General features: G+C 38.1%; 1 long non-coding RNA gene across 1 annotated transcript; it reads right to left on the bottom strand.

Moving 5' to 3' along the window:
- Window positions 1-3163: 3163 nt before the first annotated feature.
- LOC105738134 lies at window positions 3164-12257 on the bottom strand. The gene is made up of 4 exons (XR_001113869.2): window positions 12050-12257; window positions 10891-10973; window positions 10106-10302; window positions 3164-3403 (listed from the first exon to the last, which is right to left on the bottom strand). It is a non-coding gene; the product is annotated as an uncharacterized LOC105738134 (long non-coding RNA).
- Between the last annotated feature and the right edge of the window lie 2980 nt (window positions 12258-15237).

Genomic DNA, 15237 nt, shown 5'->3' with positions numbered 1-15237 from the left:
GCAAAGTTTGGAAAAGTCAGGTAAGACAGGTATATTCAAACATAGACTATAAGTTCAAACATAAGATTTGTTCCTTGGAGTGCAGAGAGCACCTACAGAAGAAACCTTTGTCCACTTTAGCCTTATTCCTGTACTAGGGTATAGCAGATAATAGTCATGATTTCTTGACTAATCACTATTTGGTGGGCACTGTCTCAAGTGCTTTACATGTCTTATTTAATCCTCATGACAGCCCTATGGAGTACAGACTGTTATTCTCACTTTAGAAAAGATGAAACAGAGATAAAGGATAAGTCACTTGCCCAATGTCCCACAGCTAGGAAGTGTGGAATCTGGAATTTCAATGCAGCAGGCTCACTACAGAGTTGTTTAAGCTGTTAACCACTGTGTTAGATTATCTCCTATATATAACTATGCCTTTGACCATCCTCGGTCTTCTCCTACTCTGGCTCTAGCACTTACAATAGCAGCCTCTGACAATTTATGAAGTTTTCAGTGCATACAAACAAAATCTCTAACCACCCAGACCCTGTTCTTAGGCCAGCCTCAGCATCAAGAGGCTAAAACTCTGAACACTCAATGTCTATTCCTGCTTAGACTGATAGGAGCCAGTTAGAGCCTGGTCTTGTGTTGTATTAAACACCTACAGAAGTCCTACCACCCAGGGTCTGGCCCTACATGGATTCTCAGTATGAATAAAGGAATCTTTCAACAACTGGAAGCTTGTTTCTATTCTGGACTATGTGACATTCACAGAAAACTTTCAACCAACCAGGAACTCTTTCATGGGCAGCCTAACTGAGAGGTTTTTTTCTGGGATAGCCACATCTTCCATAGAAGTGTCTGAATTCCAAGGACTTATTTATAATCAGGTTATCCAGGCAGAGAGAATGACATGTAGGAAGGCCCTAAAAGAGAAACCGAAAATCAAGTATGACTAGAGCACATAGCAAGATGGAGAGTGGTAAGTGAAGTAAGTGAAGAAATTGGAAAAAAATATACTGTTCCTAGTTACAGAGTTTTGAATCAGGCTGATTGTGTTTGAATCCTGGGCTCTGATACTAATTATGGGGCTTTGCACAAGTTACTAAGCTACTTAAAGCCTCGATTTCCTCATTTGTACATGGGAAAAATAACAGTACCTACCTCATAGTGATGGGAGGATGGCCTAAGATTGCATGTAAAGTATTTTGTGCTTACATCATAGTAAGTATTCTTATGAATATTACACAGTAACACACAAACACATACATGATATAGATGTAGATATGGATGTAAATAAAGATAGAAAGAGACAGAAAGACAGAGTGACAGAGACCCGATATCTTGGGGTCTTAGAGTGCCTTGTGATCCATGGTGAGAACTTGAAATTTTATTCTAAGGTAATTGGAAGCTATTGAAGAGGTTTAAGGAGAAATATAACAAGACTAGGCATGTATATTAAAATATTACCCTAGCTGTACTGTGGCAATAGGATTGGACTGAGGCAAGTGTAAGATATGGGGGGACCAATTGGGTGTCAGTTACAATTGTCCAGGGAAAAGGTGGTGGTATTTCAGACCATGATAGTGTCAGAATGAATAGAGATAACGGTAGGAGAGGGGACATATTTGAGATCTATTTAAGAAGTAGAAGGGACAGTGACTGGTGAGCACTTAACAATTTCTTTTTCTCTTTTTTCTTTTCCTAATTTCCCCTTTTCCACCCCAGGGAATTAAGGAGAGATGACTGAAGAACAGGACCAATAGTTGACAGATCATGTAGGACACTTTGTGATGCATCTTAGATCCAGGAGAGTTTTTTTTTTTTTTTAAACACAGAAGTGCTGCCTGGGAGCTAGGGCCTGGAACAGAGTCCTTATGACTCTGATCGGTGCCCTATGCTGCTGTGGCTGAGCTGGTATCCAATATGCAAGACAAAATCCTCCACATTCTTCCCTCTCTTCACCTCAAGAAGAAGAAAGGGGTCTCTTTTGGAGCCACAAGCTGTACAGAGAGTTTAGGGGAGGGGTGATGCCAGCACTCCCTTAGCTGCTCCCACTGATGTCTCAGTAGGTCATATGCGCCCTCAGACCACTGTTTCTGGGCCCAGTTCAGCACTAGGACTTAAGAGTTGTAGTCCCTGTGTCCTAGACTACCTATCAAGTTTGCTTAGAAATCCAGAGCACTTTGGCCCTGGGTGGCAAGATCTGCACGAACTCAAGTTCCACCCATTGGGATACAGGATTCCCTTCTGGCTAGGACTGGTTTAAATGCTCCCTCTGTGGGTGGGTGTCAGCTGAGTCTTATTCTGTTTTCCTTTCTGCTTTAACAGGACAGTACTGAGTTTGATGCCTCACAATTGTTGTGCTCTCCCTTCCCCAATGCCCAGAGATGCTCCACTCCACACTGCTGCTGGGGAGTTGGGGAGAGGTAGTGTCAGTGATTCAAGGTGTTTTTTTTTTTTTCTATCTCTTCAGTATTTCTCTCAGTAACATGGAGTTAAAAACCAGGTACTATGAGGGCTCACCTGAATTTTGGTTCTTATATGGGTGTTTTTTTCTGTGTAGATAGTTGTTAAATTGGTGTCCTTGCTGGGGGTAATGTGCAGCGATTGGTGGAGACTTCTATTCCACCATCTTGCTCCACTCTGGGTACCCTTTAAATAAAGGAGGGATAAAGGAAGAGAAGAAGGAATGAAGGAAGAAAGGAAAGAAGGAGTCAGGGGCCCGGGTTATGGGATCATTCTACAGCACCAATCAGTTTACAGAAATCATTTAGCAATTCTTAGTTTATTTTATGGAATTTATTCATAATGAAATTACATATTTCAAATAAAATTCCTTATTTAGATATGATGCTTTTGTGTAACTCCTTAGCTTTATCCACTAACTAATAAAGTACTCAATATTCTCTTTGACCAATTTTCAATCAATCGTTTATGCATTTCACTGAGCACTTTATAAAGATGCATGTCATAAACCAGTTTGCAAGTGTTATGCTGCATTTTGGTGATAATAAACATCTGCCATCCCTACTTAGTTAATGAAGTTAGATATTGGAAATGAAAGTTTTGTTCAGGAGTCATAGAGTGAGAGAGGGGGGAAAGAAAAAGTTCAAGGTATAAAGAGATAAGAAGTGATGGCATAAACGCAGAAAGAGGAGTAAAGTGTTTAGAGCATAGATAATTCATACTCATAGTGTTTTATTAAAGTATTCTGAGTATGTTTTTAAAAAGATCAGAGGGCCATATAGTACACATATATGTTTTTTTCCAGAGAAAACTTAATATTAGATTTCAATTGCACATGTTCTATCCCATAAGGAATTTCTGACTCTTCTGACTGTTCATAACTTGAATATCCAATGTGTTGTTTCTCTCTTTGAATGTAGCTTGACTTTGGAACTCTTGGTGTAGAAAAACTCTGCAAATGAGTGAAAAATATCAAATGTAACTAAATGGCATTTAATAAAATTTTTATTCTCATTCAGATGTGCTTATGTTTAGTTATTTTAGAAATCTATTTAATCACTCTCAGAAAACTGTAGTGATTTAAAACAACACATGAAAATATCTTATTTTAGTAAAATAATTCCTGGCTGCTTTTAAATAACCATTAAATACTTGTAAAATAGTTTCTTCGTACTGATTTAGATATTGGGCAATCCAGTTTCCATACTAAAGTAAAAAGCAAACATTACAGGAGAAAATTTACATAAGAAAAGCAAATATTTCTTTTTTTATCATACTATAGTACCAAGGTCCACACTCTAGTATTGCACAATTATGAATGTTAGTACTGTACTAACACAAAATTAAATTTGTTGCTTTTATGAAATATTCCATTTGTCTTTTTTGTATGATCATATGCATACATTTTAAAATACATGACTAATTGTTTTCACAACATATGTTATCATAACATTATTTATGTCACATAACCAGAGTTTTGTCTCGGAATAGAATTGTTTTATGATAGAGGTTCATGCTAAAACTTAATTTCCCCAGCATAACATGTTACTTTTTGGCAATTAAAAATCTCCATTCATAAATTTACTTTTCTATTCCAGGGACCATAAGGAAACATGTCCATGAACATTTAAAAATGTCATTTTAAAACAGATCTGAGAAAGTATGAATACTGTAGGCCTTTTTTTTTATTTTTTTATTTTTTTTTATACTTTAAGTTTTATGGTACATGTGCACAATGTGCAGGATTGTTACATATGTATACATGTGCCATGTTGGTGTGCTACACCCATTAACTCGTCATTTAGCATTAGGTATATCTCCCCCCCACCCCACAACAGTCCCCGGAGTATGATGTTCCCCTTCCTGTGTCCATGTGTTCTCATTGTTCAATTCCCACCTGTGAGTGAGAACATGCGGTGTTTGGTTTTTTTTTACTGAATGGAAGATTTTTTTTTTTACGTTTTATTTTAAGTTCAGGGTTATATGTGAAGGTTTGTTATACAGGTAAACTGTGTGTTACAGCGGTTGGGTGTACAGATTATTTTGTCACCCAGGTAATAAGCATAGTACCCAACTGGCGGATTTTTTTTTATCTTCTCCATTCTACTTTCCACTCTAAAGTGATCCCCAATGTCTGTTGTTCCCCTCCTTGTGTCCATGCGGTCTCATTGTTTACTTCCCACTTATAAGTGAGAACATGCAGTATTTGTTTTTATATTCCTGCATTAGTTTGCTTAGGATAATGGTGAGAATTTTTTATGTTTACTGAAAAACATTATACTGGCTATCTTCTCCATTCATACAAGAATGGTTCAAAACTTTAAAATATATATATTTGTTGCCCACCATTTTGTGGCAGGCAGTGCCTCTGATTAGAGATTAGAAGGTGTTTCAGAAGGAGTTTGGGGAATTATAGTCAGAGAGATAGGCAGACCACTAGGAGAGTATTAGCCTGGAAGTGTTCAGGAAACATTAAGTATCAAATGTCTATAGAGAGATCAGATAAGGTGAAGTCTTAAAATAGGCTTTTGGATTTGATATCTAACATATTACTGGGACACTCAGTGAGAGCAACTTTAACAATGTGCTTTAACAGAATGCTGAGCTTGGTTACCATGTATCCTTGAAATAAAAGTACAGTGAGAGCTTTGTTGGGGAAAAGTTTAATTTGTTAGCAGAGACTGAGATGAACCTTTTCCATGGCTTTTCCTAAGGAACTTTAGGCATGTTCTTTCTTGTCTTGGGCACTATCTTTCCCTTACCAATATCCATGTCACTTCAACTTTTTGTCTTATTTTGCCTCTTCCACCTCCAATCCTGCCCCTACTTCTTGGAAATTACTACCACTATTTTTTGACTGAGGTAGCTACAAAAAACAGCTCTGACTCACTTCTTTTTTGAGTCTCTTATCCACCTCTTGTAGGAATATTGCTTCTCTTTTGGTGGCTATAATTAAGGGTAATACTGATACACACACTGCACCACAGGTGATTGTGTCACCCCTGTCATTCTCTCTCACTACCCTCTGAGCTTTTATTTTGTAGTACTTATCACAATTTTTAATTATATACATATTCACCTGTTTAATATATGTTTCCCTCCACTATAGTATAGTTCCATAGGTCAAGACAATAACGTTTTTCATCATTGTTTAAATACCACAGGTCTTGGCACATACTAGGCACCAGTAGGTTTAATGAATTGGTTGAATGAATAAAAAGGTTACATTCCTCAATTAGTTTCATTCAGTTTTAAAAGATTATCTGTCCCAGGCTTTCTATAACCTTTAAGGGTCACCATTTTTCCCCTGTTCACCTAGTCTTCTAGGAGAAAGCTGAGCTATTCAATTTTAGTCCTCTTTAAAGGGTAAATTGTTGATTATGTGGACACACATTGAATGACGCCCTCAATGAGCTACATCGATTGCATAAACCCCTTCTCTGGAGCATAGGAAGAACCTGTGACTTGCATCTGGCCAATATGGAGAAAATGATAGGGAATATCAATACAATAGTTACTCTCTTGAATACATTGTTATTTAGGACTCCATCCTAGCAGAATGGAGCTAGCCATTCTTCTGCTGGCCTTGAAGAGATAAACTGCAATGTTGTGAGAGGGTCTATCAGAGGGCCCTGTAGCAACTGCAAGTGGCTTCTAGGAGCTGACAGTGGCCTTTAGATGACAGCTAGCAAGGAAAAGGGTAGGAAAGAGAATGAAGTTCTATAGTTGCAAGGAAGTGGATTCTCCCAACAAATGCATGAGCTTGGGAGAGGACCCAAATTCCAGATGAGAATGCAGTCTGCTTGACACCTTGATGACAGCATTGAAAGACCCTGAGTGGAGGACCCAGATAAGCCATATTCAGACTCCTGATTCATGGTGCTATAGTTTGGATAACTGACCCCTCCAAATCTCATGTTGAAATTTGATCTCCAGTGTTGGAGGTGGGGCCTAGTGGGAAGTGTTTTGGTCATGGGGGCAGATTCCTCATGAATGATTTGGTGCCATTCTCTCAGTAGTGAGTTCTCAGTCCATTAATTCCTATGAGGGCTGGCTGTTAAAAAGAGCCTATCACCTCCCTGCTCTTGCTTCCTTTCTCACCATGTGATTTATGTACATGCCAGCTTTCCTTCATTTTCTGCCATTAGTGGAAAGAGATTGAGGCTTTCACCAGACTCCCGGTCATCTAGCCTGCAGAATCATGAGCCAAGTAAACCTCTTTTCTTAATATTACCTAGCTTTAGGTATTCCTTTATAGCAAAACAAAAACAGACCAAGACAGAAAGTTGGTACCAAGGGTGGGGCATTGCTATAAAGATACCTGAAAATGTGAAAGCAGCTTGGGAACTGGCTAATGGACAGAAGTTAGAAAAGTTTGGAGCTCTCAGAAGAAGACTGGGAGATAGGTGAAAGTTTGTTACTTCTTAGAGATTGGTTGTGGTTGTGAGCAAAATGCTGATAGAAATATAGACAGTAAAGGCCATGCTGATGAGGTCTCAAATGGAAATGAGCAACTTAATGGTAACTGGAGAAAGGTCAGTGTGACACTATAGCAAAGAACTTGGCTGCATTGTGTCCATGCCCTAGGGCTTTGTGGAAGGCTGAACTTAAGAGTGATGATCTAGGGTATCTGGTGAAAGAAATTTCTAAGTAGCAAGGCATTCAAGAGTGGCATGACTACTTTTAACAACTTTCAATATTATCTGGGAGTAAAGGGATGAACTAAAGTTGAAATTTATGATTAGAAAGGAAGCAGAGTGTAAAAATCTGGAAAATTTGCAGCCTGGCCATGTGATAGAGAAGAAAAGAGTGCTTTCAGGAGAGTAATCCAAGGATGTTGTGGAACTACCACTTGCTAAAGAGATTACCATGACTAAATGGAAGCCAGGCACTAATAGTCAAAACTATGGGTAAAAGGCCCAATCACAGACCCAGAGGCCTAAGAAGACAGAATGGTTTTGGGAGCCAGGCCCAGGTTCTGCTGTCCTGTGCTGTCTCAGGATGTTCCTTCCTACATCTCCACTGCTTTGGCTCCAGCTATGGCTTAAAGGGCCCCAGGTACTGCTCAAGTTACTGCTCCAGAGGACGCAAGCTGTAAGCCTTGGTGGCATGCATATGGCGTTATATCCACAAGTGCTCAGAATGCAATAGGGGTTGGAGCCCCCACAAATGGTGCCTACTAGGGCAGTGCCACCACCCTACAGACTCCAGAATTATAGAGCCCCTGGAAGTGTGCGACTGCAGCCTCGTAAAACTGTAAGCATTGGACTGCAACCCATGAGAGCAGCCACGTGGGTGCACCTAGCAGAACCATGGGAGTGGGGCTTCTTAAGGTCTTCAGAGCCCACCCTGCCTACCAGTGTGCCCAGGATGCAGGACATGGAGTCAAAGTAGATTATTTTGGAGCTTTAAGATTTGATGTCTGCTCTGCTGGGTTTTGGAATTGTGTAGGGCTTATTCCCCCTTTCTTTTGGCCAATTTCTCCCTTTTGGAATGGGAATATTTACTGAATGCCTGTACCACCATTGTGCCTTGGAGTTAAATAACTTGTTTTTTAATTATACAGGCTCACAGTTGTAAGTAAATTGCCTTGAGTCACAGATAGGACTTTGAACTTTAGATTTCTGAGTCGATGCTGGAACAAGTTAAAGTTTTTAGGAACTATTGGGATAAAATTATTGTATCTTGCTTGTGAGAAGAACATGATACTTAGGGGTTCAGGGGTAGAATGCTATAGTTTGGATATTTGACCCTTCCAAATCTCATGTTGAAATGTGATTCCCAGTTTTGGAGATGAGGCCTAGTGTGTCATGGTGGTGGATTCCTTATGAATGGCTTGGAGCCACTCTCTCAGTAGTAAGTGACTTCTTCCTCTATTAGTTCTCATGAGAGCTGATTGTTAAAAAGAGCCTGGAGGCCGGGCGCGGTGGCTCACGCTTGTAATCCCAGCACTTTGGGAGGCTGAGGCGGGCGGATCACGAGGTCAGGAGATCGAGACCACGGTGAAACCCCGTCTCTACTAAAGAATATAAAAAATTAGCCGGGCGTGGTGGCGGGCGCCTGTAGTCCCAGCTACTCGGAGAGGCTGAGGCAGGAGAATGGCATGAACCCGGGAGGCGAAGCTTGCAGTGAGCCGAGATTGCGCCACTGCACTCCAGCCTGGGCGACAGAGCAAGACTCTGTCTCAAAAAAAAAAAAAAAAAAAAAAAAGAGCCTGGAAACCTCCTTGTATCCTCTATTGCTACGTGATCTCTGCACATGCCAGCTCCTTTTTGCCTTCCACCATGAGTGGAAGCAGCCTAAAGTCCTCACCAGAAATAGATGCTGGTGCCATGTTTCTTGTACAGACTGCAGAACCATGAGACAAATAAACTATTCATTTTTATAAATTACTCAGCCCCAGGGTTTTTTTATAGTAACACAAAATGGACTAAGACACACAGAAACTGTGAGATAATAAATATGTGTTTTTATAAGTTGACAAGTCTGATAATTTGTTATGCAGCAATAGGGAACTAATACACAGATCAAAACTGATTCTGAAGCCACCTACATTTAAGCCCGGCCAGTTTCCCCTCTATATTCTCAATATTACCCTTTCCTCTTTTCTTACTGAGGTTTTCTCTTTTTGAGTTTCCACATGTATTGACCCAAAATGAGTTCAGTGCCACTCTCTCTTATTTAATTCTGTTAATGATTTTACATGTCCCATGAAAGTTTTTTTTCAGTTCTATCTTTCATCACTTGTCTTCATAGATGGTATATCTTTCCTAATATGTGCTAAGTACATTAGAAAAACCTGCTTTTATTCAATCACACAGCTGGCATTTTGTCTTACTGCACAATCAAAATCCTTAAAACTACAAATCTGTGTTTCCTTAATTTATCACTGTGAGGTCACTCATTAATTCACAGTGCAGTTTTTTGGGGGAATGTTATTTTGCTATGTGGTCAACCAAAAATGTCCCCCTCTCAAAAGAACCACAACTTATTATGTTAACAAATACCAGTTATCCTTTTTTGGTGAACTAGCTCCATTTTTCTATAATTCATTGCACTTATCAAGAAAATTCATAAAGATAACTTTCTGCTGATACTCTGTTTTGCTGTTTTCTCTGATTGATGTTTTTAAACACTTCTACAAGGAAATACTTTGCATTCTATGTTATTTGTTAACATGTCTTATAGCTAGTGATCAGTAATTAGCTAGTGTTCAACATTAGCTTGAGCAATGTACTATTTAATGTATTATTTAAGTGGACTAAAACACAAAATAGCAGTTGCCTTGCTAAATTATGGTAATTTAATGACATCAAAAACATAAGACCTGTCTCATCTCTGGGTTAACCAGTCTAATGGCATTTAATCAGTTTTCATTTGATCTGAAATCTCCTTCTAAAGATTCAAATTTAAATATACATTATGCATACTTATATATAAGTATGTTAATACATATTAAGTATTATATATACTATACATTTGGGTCATATTTCCTAATCCCATTTTACAAAATAAAATAGTAATGACAGTGAGTCATATAAACTAAATTTCCTGAACATTTGTCTTGAAGTTTTGTCTAATTCTGCCTGACATAATTTGTCTAATTCTATCATATCATTTTGCTATAGTGAGGTCTTAGTATTTATTATATAACCTTTACTTGAATTATTACATTGATAACCATATATGGAGATTGAGATGCATAATAGATACAAAGAGTGGCTTCATTTGCGTGGTTGATAAATGCTTGTTCCCATAATTTGCTTAGGTTTTGTTGTTCTTTGAGAGCCACATCAATTATAAGATGGGTAGACGTAAAGACTGTCCTGTTTGGACTCATGAATCATAAGGCTATTTTAAATGAAAAAAAATAAAATAAATATTATAGGATACTTTAAAAACTCAATCATAAAGTGTTACGTGTTATGAAATCGAATGTTATGACTATATTCTGTGGGAAGCGAATAAATGAAGTCATTCAGAAGTCACATTAGATTGACATAGCAGACACAACAAAATAATGGCATTCTCATAAAACTGAAATAATGAAACAATTCTCTTTTTATTCTATTTCTCACTCAAACTAGGGTTCTTGTTAGGGAATATTTTCTGTGTTCTTTCTCAGGATGTCTGAGAAATTACTATGATACTTAAATAAATGAAGTACAATTTTTAAAATCTTACAGATTAATTTTAGTCAGTACTGAGTTTTTTCTCAGGAAATGTGTAAAAGAGCTATCTTCTGCTCTAATATAAACACAATTATGTAGACATTCACAGTAAGAAACATTGTTATCTCTGTGTTCCATTCCCTGAAACCCTACCTTCTACCAAAAGATAAGTACATAAAACTATCTACTAAAATTATTCCCAAATAACATTCTGCTTTCTCTCTTTTTAGTATTTACATGCTTTGACATCTCTTTTAAGATAACTTACTTGTAATTTATTCCAGAGAACCAAGGTAGTGGAGATACAGTTCTTCTGGGAAGGACCCTCTGAAGGGATGAGCTCCAGAGATTCTGCACATTGATTTTTTGAGGGAAGAGAAGAAATGGTTAGCCATGATTTTAGGGAAATTTGAAATATATAATAGCTCACATTAATTCTACATTCTAATCTTTAAATATAAAGATAGCTCCAGGACTAATCTTTGGAAATGACAAATAAAGGTAATTGCTAAAGGGAAAATATTTATATATTATGTTGACCATATAGCAAGTCTCTATTTCCATCTGTCTATTGTTTGCCTATCTATCTATCTGTCGTCTTCATCATCATCATCATCTGTCTATATAGGGATATCAAATGGCTCACTGAAGAGTAAGTGCAAATTGAAGATACGTTTCAGCCACCACTCTAAGCAGTAAGTGACCTTTCCATCCAAAAGGGTTAAATTTAAATCCTCCTTCCCATTGTCATAGTTTGAAAAACATGTATCTCTAGAGGAAACACAGAAGACAAAAATAACTCAGGCAGCAAATACTTAGGTTGAGTACAGAGACCTGCCACATCAAATAGCCACAACATATTCTAGAGGGTTTTGGAGGGAAACTAATCCATACAAATCAACTGATAAAGACTTGGTACTTAAAGACCATACTCTGAGTCAATACATAAGTAAAGACTAACTTGCAGGAATATGGGCATTGAAGCAAGAATTTGGCATTTAAAACAGACATGAGGCATATAATATTGGATCCAAACAAGATCTACACAGAACCTATTATTGTAGCCACACCAGTTAAGAGTATGTACATATACAGTATGTATTGTATGTATGTCTATGTATATACGTATTATGACATGATCATTTTGATTGATTTTGAAATCGAATGTATTTTTATGTAACCACTTTGATACAGTTATTTTTCCATGAGGAAATTTGATGCAGTCTATAAAATAATTCATTGCCCTTTGATTTAAAAAGATTAGTTTGTGAAATTATATACCATGAGCTACTCCTAAGTTTCATCTAATGCCCACAACCACCCTTGAGGGGTAGAGATTCTTAGATTGGTAATGATATCAAGGGTAAGACAGAGGTTAAGTATTATATGAAAAGACAAACCGATAGAAACAGGAAAAAAAGACAGACCCAGTATTTGTCCTCTGTTGTTTAGATACTCTTTTTTTGTCTTTCAGCTCTCCTTTTCTGCTTCTTTTCTGCAATCTTCTTTATAATAAAACAGAAAATTACAATAAAATAAGGAAAGAAAACCATGACTTTTGAAGTGTGAGTTCAACGAAGATTGGCAAGAAAGCTTCACATGTGCCTATGGCCGGTCCCTCTGACCTTTGCTTCCTGCTGTCATAGTGGGCAGAATCAAAGGTTCCAGACCATTCCATGTTCTTAAAGGGGCCACCTTTCCTTCCATGGTGGACTTAATTTCATTGGTCTAGGCTTCTTTCTCTTATCAGGCAAGAAAAAGTAGTATATCTTATGGGATGAAACAAGACCTATATAAAATTTGGGTTTGGGGGACCTAAACACAGACTCTTTAGCTTCAGCAGTGTGGATGTGTTAGGGAGGATTCTTTGGAAGCAGTAGGGGTCTCCAAATGTAGAGGGATGGCTGTGTGCCTCCTTTTTTTTTTTTTTTTTTTTACCAGTTTGGACCGAATTTAAACTTATTAATCCAAACCCAGTCCTCGATCCAACTAGGTAGATATAGAAAATTGTTTTAAGCAAAACTTAAAGATTAGAAAATTATAAAGTAGATGGCAGAGCCAAAGAGTAACAGCAATGGTGAGATTATTTTTGAGATCTGGTCTCAGAAAGAGTGGCGATGGTAGTGGCTATAAGAGTGTGGCACTCCAGTCATATGTGCACATGAGGGTACAGAAAAAAAACAGCAGCTACTTAGTGAAGGCAGGTTTCTCTGGAAGTAGTGACCATATCAAACTCTGGAGGTAGGGTGACCATATAATTTCTTGTCCAAACCAGAACACTTATGAGAATGGCAGTGGCAGCTGTTAAGGTTTACATTAAAATAACAGGCAGAAGTGTGTAGAGGGAAATTTATAGCACTAAATGTCCACAACAGAAAGCAGGAAATATCTAAAATTGACACCCTAACATTGCAATTAAAAGAACTAGAGAAGCAAGAGAAAACACATTCAAAAGCTAGCAGACAGCAAGAAATAACTAAGATCAAGCAGAACTGAAGGAGATAGAGACACAAAAAAACCTTCAAAAAACCAATGAATCCAGGAGGTGGTTTTTTGAAAAGATCAACAAAATTGGTAGACTGCCAGCAAGACTAATAAAGAAGAAAAGGGAGAAGAATCAAATAGACACAATAAAAAACGATGAAGAACAGACAAACGGAGAGCCAAATCATGAGTGAACTCCCATTCACAATTGCTACAAAGAGAATAAAATACCTAGGAATCCAACTTATAAGGGATGTGAAGGACCTCTTCAAGGAGAACTACAAACCACAGCTCAAGGAAATAAAAGAGGACACAAACAAATGGAAGAATATTCCATGCTCATGGATAGGAAGAATCAATATTGTGAAAATGGTCATACTGCCCAAGGTAATTTATAGATTCAATGTCATCCCCATCAAGCTACCAATGACTTTCTTCACAGAATTGGAAAAAGCTACTTTAAAGTTCATATGGAACCAAAAAAGAGCCCATATTGCCAAGATAATCCTAAGCCAAAAGAACAAAGCTGGAGGCATCACGCTACCTGACTTCAAGCTATACTACAAGGCTACAGTAACCAAAACAGCATGGTACTGGTACCACAACAGAGAAATAGACCAATGGAACAGAATAGTGCCCTCAGAAATAACACCACACATCGACAACCATCTGATCTTTGACAAACCTGACAAAAACAAGCAATGGGGAAAGGATTCCCTTTTTAATAAATGGTGCTGGGAAAACTGGCTAGCCATATGCAGAAAGCTGAAACTGGATCCCTTCCTTACACCTTATACAAAAATTAATTCAAGATGGCTTAAATGTTAGACCCGAAACCATAAAAACGCTAGAAGAAAACCTAGGCAGTACCATTCAGGACATAAGCATGGGCAAGGACTTCATGACTAAAACACCAAAAGCAATGTCAACAAAAGCCAAAATTGACAAATGGGATCTAATTAAACTAAAGAGCTTCTGCACAGCAAAAGAAATTACCATCAGAGTGAACAGGCAGCCTACAGAATGGGAGAAAAATTTTACAATCTACCCATCTGACAAAGGGCTAATATCCAGAATCTACAAAGAACTCAAACAAATTTACAAGAAAAAAGCAAACAACCCTGTCAAAAAGTGGGCAAAGGATATGAACAGACACTTCTCAAAAGAAGACATCTATGCAGCCAACAGATGCAAGAAAAGATGCTCATCATCACTGGTCATCAGAGAAATGCAAATCAAAACCACAATGAGATACCATTTCACACCAGTTAGAATGGAAATCATTAAAAAGTCAGGAAACAACATATGTTGGAGAGGATGTGGAGAAATAGGAATGCTTTTACACTGTTGGTGAGAGTGTAAATTAGTTCAACCATTGTGGAAGACAGTGTGGCGATTCCTCAAGGATCTAGAACTAGAATTACCATTTGACCCAGCAACCCTATTACTGGGTATATACCCAAAGGATTATAAATCATGCTGCTACAAAGACATGCACACGTATGTTTATTGAAGCACTATTCACAATAGCAAAGACTTGGAACCAACCCAAATGTCCATCAGTGATAGACTGAATTAAGAAAATATGGCACATATACACCATGGAATACTATGCAGCCATAAAAAAGGATGAGTTCATGTCCTTTGCAGGGACATGGATGCAGCTGGAAACCATCATTCTGAGCAGACTATCACAAGGACAGAAAACCAAACACCACATGTTCTCACTCATAGGTGGGAATTGAACAATGAGATCACTTGGACACAGGGCGGGGAACGTCACACACTGGGGCCTGTTAGGGGGTGGGAAGCTGGGGGAGGGGTAGCATTAGGAGAAACACCTAATGTAAATGATGAGTTGATGGGTGCTGCAAACCAACATGGCACATGTATACCTATGTATCAAACCTGCACGTTGTGCACATGTACCCTAGAACTTAAAGTATAATTTAAAAAATTAATAATAACAGACAGATACTGGGACTGTCCTGGTCACCCTACTTTGAAGTCACAATTAGTGGACCCAAAGCTGAGCCTCCCCATGTTCTCCAGAAACATAGTCAATGTGACTCCCACTTTCTTCATCAGAAGAAATTTAACTTCCATGTCTTATTTCAAAAACCTTTGACAC

This window comes from Nomascus leucogenys, chromosome X (genome assembly GCF_006542625.1).
Source record: "Nomascus leucogenys isolate Asia chromosome X, Asia_NLE_v1, whole genome shotgun sequence".
NCBI lineage: Eukaryota > Metazoa > Chordata > Mammalia > Primates > Hylobatidae > Nomascus > Nomascus leucogenys.
Note: the sequence above shows the minus strand (reverse complement) of the source record. Positions and strands in the feature narration are given on the sequence as shown.